Raw genomic sequence first — 8,791 nt, 5'->3', positions numbered from 1 at the left:
GAAAACCCTACACAGACTTTACTACAGACTTTTGCAGCCGTAGAATTAACGCAGGACAAATTAAACATTCTGGTTTTCTCCGAGTGCAACGATGATAGACAGACATCATTTGGACAAAATATAGAGCATATTAACCTCCGTTGCTCAGCCAAATGCCTTCCTGTTACATCCTGTTATCACAGAGTTACAGGCGATAAAGGATTTTTGATGGTCACAAGTTTACTTCATTAGCGTTTATTTTTTTGATTGTTAAAGAGTGTTTTTCATTTAAAGGTTTAAAGGCTTGACTTTGTGCTTATTCAGTAGAGCATTTAGTGCTCTCCCCAATCCCAGACGTTCACATTGCATGCTTGTTTGTAATGGATGCAACCGCGAGATACACTTGTCATAGCACCGATACCTTGGGTGACGGAAAACATCGAGCACCCAGCTTACAGAAAACATCAAGTGTGCCAGCTTACAGTCTCGGCTAAATTTACATTTATTAAAATCAAACATCTCAGTTAATGTTAAATTCAGCATCTCTCATAATGTGATTGGCTATGTTGCTGTCAATCCCCTACTCCATATACTAACCACCAATAACAGCGTCTCTCGTATGAAAATTCCTGACACTTCCCACCTGAAGAATTAACGCAAGGCTTTGTCGGGTCTTCAGCCCCGAATGTTTAAAATGTATATAGCCCTGAATATCATTTTAAAAGTAGTCTGACAAAGCGTATTATTTTGTGACACAGCTAAACACTGGTATCTCATAGAACGTCTATAACATAGCCTAGGTGGTCGCAACTCACAAAAGTAAAGCAGATAGAAAGAACTCACGCAAATCTAGCCTACAACACGCAGACAGCTTCATGCGCAGGGGAGAGAGAGCGCGTGCACAGGTGCTTTATGATTGTTGGCTTCTGATGGGATCTTGCTAATTCACTGAACTGCTTTAGGTGACACAAATGGTATTGCCTTTATCTTATAACTCCTTGTCTGAGCAACTACCAGGCCTATGGTTTTGAAAAGTCAGATGTTCCCTGACAAAGACATTTGAAAATTAAGAATGTTTATTGACTTGAAAAATACGCTAATTTTTGCAAACAACCTTCATTCAACCCTTGAAGACATCGCGGTCTGGTGCGCTATGTAGATTGTTTCTCGTACCATTTAATTTCTCAGAATTTAGGTCTACTAGGCCTACAATAACGTCATCAACAAATACATCTTTTATTTTTAGTTGATCAACCACAAAGAGTAGCATAGGCCTACTGTGCACAGTGCACTGACGACTGTAGCAGCCCAAGGTAACCAGTTGTTGTAGATGAAGGGCAACCACTTGTTTCAGATAGCCTGGACAACATGTTACCTGGGTGTTGACTATGTTATTAATTGATGGTAGCCTACAATAGTTAATTGTATCGCGTAACATATTAGTTGGCTCAAGGAGTAGGGAATCAGGCTGGAGAGAGTCATGCGTGTGTTGCTTTTGCGGGATCGAATCCAGTTTAATGCTAGTTTTCAAAACATATATTTTTTTACATGTCTTTTGTCCGAGTGGCTGTAATGTAGCCGAGCGCTCATGGCATATGAAAAGCCACTTCAAACCGCCTAAAACAACTTGTTTGTGAATGTCTGACAACTGCTTCAGCGCATGCACGCGCAAGGAAACCAGTAGGTCGAGAAACCAGAAGGCACACAACACCGGAACGATTTTAAGGCTATTTCGCATCTAGGCTACTCAATGGTGCTATTTCACACGCATTATAGCAACCCCCACTCACCGGGGTTAGGTGGAAGGTATTAATAGACGATTGGCGTAGCCTACAGTGGACTAGAGCCCCCTGTCAAGCAATAACCATACAAAAAGTTAAAAACAGATGGCATGATGCGCGTCACTGACATAATGCGCAAATAATATAGCCTATATATTCCAATATATTCAAATACATGTGTTTATTTTAGAGGGGATATTCGAACGTCATTTTTGAGCAATTTTGACAGCATCCCAAGCAGCTTTCAGCCATAAGGCTACTTTGAGAACATTTCCTAATTCACCCGACACTGATATTCAAAATGTTGAAACTATTTCGGCATAGCCTATAAGCAGTTTAATTAAATGTAATGTTAGTTGTAAACAAATGGGCTACTTGGTGAGGCTTGGCTTCACAGATGCGCTCGTGCCTTAAATGGCAAATCTTCACGATATAGGCCTATTAACTGACCGCCCGATTCACGTTGGCTGGGGGGCGGGGGGGGCCATCAGACATTTGTTCCCAAGGGTCTATGAATTGTTAATCCGGCCCTGCCCCCAACAAACGCAACTTTCCACCTCTGAGACAGCTTAAAAGAAGTCGAGAGGACTCCTAACTCACTAAGACCTACTTACTGTAGGCTGCGCAAACCACAGGCCTTTTTTTTGGGCAAACCTGCATTCGGGGCAGGCCTTCTGTTGTAGAATTTTATATAAATTCATTACATGAATATATTACATATAAATGCATTACATGAATATATTTACATGTAACGATGCCCACCATATACAGCACTGTGCAGGATGTCCTACAGCCAGTAGCCTCCACATACAGCACTGTGCAGGATACACAGCTAGCTGCAGCTGATGAGTCCTTATGATGAGGTGAACCCCCACAGACACTTATCCATATAGTGATTAAGAAGACACTCTACATAGTATAAGTATATATACTTTTTTGATCCCGTGAGGGAAATTTGGTCTCTGCATTTATCCCAATCCGTGAATTAGTGAAACACACTCAGCACAGAGTGAACACACAGTGAGGTGAAGCACACACTAATCCCGGCACAGTGAGCTGTCTGCAACAACAGCGGCGCTCGGGGAGCAGTGAGGGGTTAGGTGCCTTGCCTTGCTCAAGGGCACTTGCCATGCCTACTGGTCGGGGTTCGAACCGCCAACCCTCTGGTAACAAGTCCGAAGCGCTAACCAGTAGGCCACGGCTGCCCCGGTCTGCATCAATTGGAAAAAAAAATCCGTCGAAAAAATCTGTCGAAATGCATTGATTCCAGTTGCTTCCAGTAGCAGCAACTGGAATTCATGCATTTCCACGGAATTATTTTTGGAATCTGATCCCTTATCATACCTGTTCATTCGTACTCGTTGCTCAACTTACCATGACTAAATTCAAGATGGCGGCGAACGGTAAACTTCCTGAAGGTACTGTCTGTATAAATCGTCTTGTAAATAAACTACCGGTGCTTTGTCAAAGTTTTCAATGTCTCGTTTTAAATATCAGGGCCCTCAGAAGTCTACCAATGAAGTGTGGAGCTACTTTGAGCCTCGTAAATGGTGTAATACAGTCATTTATTTGCAGGGCTAGGCCAATGCCCAAGGCACCCCCATCGAAAACCTGTTGGTAGCATCGGCAAACTAGCGCCAGATTTCGAAGTGCAGGGGAAAAGCCGAGATGAGCTATGAGACAAAAGTTCACACTCAGTATCATGTTTCAACACACTTTAGGTCATGTCTTTAGGTCTGCTCACTACCATCTTGCCAGTCAAGAAGTGAGTTGTCCAAAAGCTCTCTTTTTAGTAAACTCTGTGTACACAAACAATGTTCTGAATCCTCGAGTTCATGTGTAGAGACACTGGTGATACTTCAATCAAAGTTTAATTTTGATGCGATCATTATTCAAAATAGTAGTGCCCCTACGACTCCAATTCAAAAGGCCATTTGACTCAAATACAGTCAAGCTTAAAAGTGGCGCTTCCGACCTAATTATGTCCTTGAATGAAAGTTTGACTCGAGTACATTCACAGAAACACCCTAGGTTGCTTTTTTGTGAGAGGTGCCGGGAGCAGGTCTTTATCGTAGAAATATCATTTGTGGCCGTGAGAAGATGAGGGAGGAAAAGTTCTGCTTACTGTGACCTCAGCGTATTCTGCTTGAGTTGGACCTGTAAGTACATGATGAATATCACTTCTCTTTCAAAACCCCAATGAAGGTTATATGATGCTACGAATGCCTCTGTGCCTGTAGAGATGTAGAAATGTCTCTTTACCTGTTGCTGTTCCTGTTGCACCATCTTGATACACATATATAGCAACACCAGCAACGAGGAATATTGCAATAACTATGATCACAGTGATCACAATCACAATCACACACAATCATAGAGGGAGTTACTGAGGGTGTAGAAGGGAAGGGAATAGAAATGCCATTGCCTTCATTATTCTGCACCATGGCTGTATGCACACTGTACAAATATACACAATACTTTACGTATTTTTATTACACGGCTCTTCACAAGGCAAGTAGAACGCTCCATTGACTTGAATGGGATTTACCAAAGTTCTAGCGGTCATTATTTCAGAGGAAAGGACCTCCGAAAAAAATAACCGCTGTCAATGGTAACAGAGTTTGTTCAAATTCAGGTATTTCATTAGCCTAGAAATCTAGACGCGCCCCTAGCGGCAGCAAATTACATTTGCTGCCAGGGCTAGTCTAGCGACTCTCCGTTGGCTTGTGAGCTCCAGAAATCGAAACCAGGCCAATGAAATCGTGTATAGAGTCGTTAGGTGGGCTTAACATAATGATTGATGGCAACGGAGTTGCAACGGTTTGGCTTGAATTCCCTGCTACTTGAAAACAAATTAGATGGATGTTGCTGCTGGCGAACAGTGTGACACGAGTTAAGCTTTTATTAAGTTGGCAAACGTTTGAACTAGCCAACTAGCTCCCCTGGTGGGAAACGCATGGGACTCATAGCGCTGCCGCTGTCCTATTGCGTGCAGAGGGAATTTGAAAGACAACTATTTATCCCGCCCCTCAGACTGAGCACTGCGAACGGTGAGTGCCCAGACCCTACATTTTAATGTGGGTCTGGCTCGTCAGGCTAGTATTTCATATCACTACACAAGGACTGGAACTTCATTCAAAAGTGAAAGCAGACGGTTGATCAGCTGTGTTCTAAAGAATGTTTGTCAAGTTCAGTGTGTGTTGTTGCGAACTATTTGTTTCATCAAATGCCACGATGAACGGTAACAAATAGGCTAGTATATGTAGGCTAAAGTCATATCGTGGGGAGTTTATTATTTAGTTTTGGCAGGTAGCCGTGTAATAAGCGGGATAATGTATAGAACGCCGGTCATTATTGGGAAAATTCAGGGCGGAAGTCCCTTCAGGGCGGAAAAAGATACCTCTGCTGCACATCGGGGTCCGGTTCGCCCTGTCGGGACTTATTTTCCCAATAATGACCGGCGTTCTATACATTATCCCTTACATATTCTCATCGTGATTTAATTAGAATAATTCATTTTTACATTTATTTTAGTTATTAAAGTCTCCACCCCGGTTCAGTAAGATAATTTAAAGAATGTCTGGATGCCAGCTAGCTTAGTTGTGCTTGTGGAAAGTTGGTAAACCTCTGACGCCTCAAGAGTGCTGCTGGCATGCGAGCCACCTAGCAGAGTGGAGTTTTAAATAACAAGATGCATCGGTTCATGTATGCTTAGCTTAAGGAGAACGAGTCAATGAAAACTCAAATTCGATTCTACAAAGGCAAAGTAAGTAAACTCCAAACTGTAGGCTATTGAGTGCAGGGCAGACCTAAATCATAACTCCAAGAATCAAAGGAAGTGTTCACCTACAGTCTGATGCCTCTCCAAACACAGAAACGAAGCGCAATCACGCCATTACGTTAAGACATGTTCAGAAAAAAATATTCATATTTTGCTGTAATCCAATGACACGAAAAAAAGTAATCCACAGCGATCAGGAGGCCTAGATGCACAAAAAGGGTCATGGTGTATCTAGCCAGGCCTACGCGCGTCACATTCACCAGCCAGTTCCAAACAGGTGAACAAGGCTTCGCCACTTCGCTGTTTAAACAAAGTGGAATAAAAAGTCCAACGCAAAATCAATTAGTAAAGCTGACAGGACATTTATATACATGGCATTTAGGCAACCTTTATTGCAACGTTGGCACGGCAAGATGTCCATACTAGTGCAACAGTAATTTTCATTTTTTTGTGACCTGCATGCCTCGTCAGGTTGGCCGTAATGTCGCTTTCGGTGTGAAGGATCACAAAAGAAGAAAACCTGGCTGCTCCCATCATCAACCGCAGCCCGTTTCTTATATTGTTGTTTTGTGTTACTTAAATTATTTTTAAAATATCTGGTCATGCCAGACGTATTTCACAAATTTTTGAAACAATGCAATTACCCATTTCCACCAGGGGGGGGGGGGGCAGTGCTCCCCCTGCCCCCCACTAACTCCGCGTATGCCCCGGTACAATTAGCAGTGTATGCTATTCGTACCCTGGTGCAATTAGAAGTGACCTCTATTCGTACCCTGGTGGACACAGCAATGTGTTCTATTAATACCCCGTCTGGTACAAATATCAGTGTATGCTATTTGCACCCCTGTGCATTTATTCTGGCTTATTGATCACACAATATAATAATAATAATAAAAAAACAAGCAACATGTTTTTTTGTTGTTACGTAACAGGGTGTGAATAGCTCAGCAGTGTAATAGACACTCTGAATAAGGTATGCTGTTTGCATCAATGTATAGTTAGAAGTGGATGCTATTCGTACCCTGGTGTATATAGTACTGTATGCTATTTACACCCTGGTGCATGAACTAGCTAATTGTTGCAATCAAAACTTCCGTTTGAGAACCGATTTCTTGTTCAAATTGCGCGCCTTCTCACCAGAGACGTTGGTACACATGCACACTCACTCTGCCAAAATGCATCACACAGGAATCAAACCCCAGTCTCCCACATGTTAACCCATGCCTGTGACCACTGCACTATCTTCTTACACAAGTACATGGTGTTTGCAAGTAAACTTATATTTTATAGGCCTGAACGTCATATTCACAAAATTTCTGTTAACTAACAAACTGACAGTTGTATGTGTTCACTGAAGCAAGATTATGAAAATAAAACACAACTTCTCAATCTAAAACTTAATCTGAACAGATATTAGTGCCAAAACCTTTCAGAATTCTTCACTTTCTGCTGACGAAAAAACGAATGTCCATCATGTTTTTTGTGGACGTGAGCAACGTGTTTTTGTTGTTATGTCACAGGGTGTGAATAGCTCAGCTGTGTGGCCAAGGCTATTCGTACCAGGGGTGTAAATAGACACTCCGATAACGAATACACTTATAAGACCTTTCTTACCTATTTGTAGTACATTTTGCAGCCCCCCAATCTAAAGTGAGGACCATGTAGCCTATAGCTCCACAAGCCCGATCTTCTATCTCTATATATCTACTTTATCTATCTATCTAGCTTGATTTAGCTGTGAGGAATGCATCTTTAAAGTTGCTGCAGCGAGCAGGAATTGAACCCCGGTCTCCTGCGTCATAGAGTGATTGTGTTGACGAAGTTCTGACGGATGAAAATCGACGTGGTGGTGGTTATGTCGCTAATTTGCGCACTTGAAGACTGCTGTTCATTTCTCCTTTGAGTTGTCAGATAAATCATCTGTGTAGCCAAGCATTATTATGTTTTGGTGTAAAGGTAGAGCCTTCCATATTTGCAAGTTAACGTTAGCTTACCTCAGGGAAACTATGATAAAAAAAAGGTTGTTTACTCCAGAGCATCAAAGGTTTGATCATTGAAGGTTTGCCCCTGAAGTTAGAAAGATTAGAACTTCATGATAGAGCACTCTTATTATTAGGTTATATAACTTCTATAACTCGTGAACAATGCTGCTGCCCTCTTAAAATGTCTAATTTACACCTGTCCTATGTAAGCATATGTATGTGATATTATTTGGCTTTATTACACATGATTCTGGCGATTTAAACCACGTGCAAAGACATGGCATGTACATAATTAGTCTTGATGTAACATTGTTGAAAATATTTCCCCTGGCACTTTTAATGTTCATGCATGTGGACACTAGGTGGCACTGTTGAATTACGTTTCACATTCAAATATGGTTAAATCGTCAGAAGGAGATTGTATGGTATAGAAATGTGAGCTTCACAAGTACTAATGTAAGATCCATTTGTAATCACACATATGTATACACATTTATACCTAAATACTGTAGGTTGCATACCAAATAGTGTGACCTTACCTGCCAATACCTCAAGTAAAGTTCCAGATTGGTTTTGCATTCACTCTTTGTGTGTTGATCGACACCCATTATTCCTAATGCTACACCCATTATTCCTAATGCTACACCCATTTCACAGCGAGAGTGTAGACTCTGTATCCTGTCTTACCTTGCTTATGAGATCGAGATCGATTGTGTTTGTGAATGGTCAAATCCTCAAACCCTGATTTTTTCTGTGACATAGTTTACAATTCAAAATCTTTCCAGTAGGCTATATTTAATGTCATGCAAATAGGATGCATCCTCATGTATGCCTACACATAAAAAGTTAAAACTGTCCTTAAATCACTTGGAAATGTTGTGTTTAAATGACAGCTTGTGTAGACAAAATGCATCTGACCAGCGTTAACCTCAAATTTAGAGGTTATAACAAATTCTCTCCAATTATTACCTTCTGGGCTATTCAACTTCATTACCAAGTGGGCCAGACAGGGAAACCACTGGGTCGTCGTGAGCCACCCAAAATACAGTGTTAAACTTGTGTGTTATTGAGGCTATAAGAGACATGTTCATGAGTATCCAGCTACATTTAATGACTCTTCAGTAAAATATATTCACAAAAAAACACTGGATGTGGCGGCCATTCCTTTATTCTGAGATAGTCATAGTCAAGTTTATTTATATAGCACAATTTAAAACAACCTGTGGTTGACCAAAGTGCTCAAAATAGATAATAGAAGACAAAATGAA

Source organism: Alosa alosa, chromosome 1 (genome assembly GCF_017589495.1).
Source record: "Alosa alosa isolate M-15738 ecotype Scorff River chromosome 1, AALO_Geno_1.1, whole genome shotgun sequence".
NCBI lineage: Eukaryota > Metazoa > Chordata > Actinopteri > Clupeiformes > Clupeidae > Alosa > Alosa alosa.
This window is presented reverse-complemented; position numbering follows the sequence as displayed.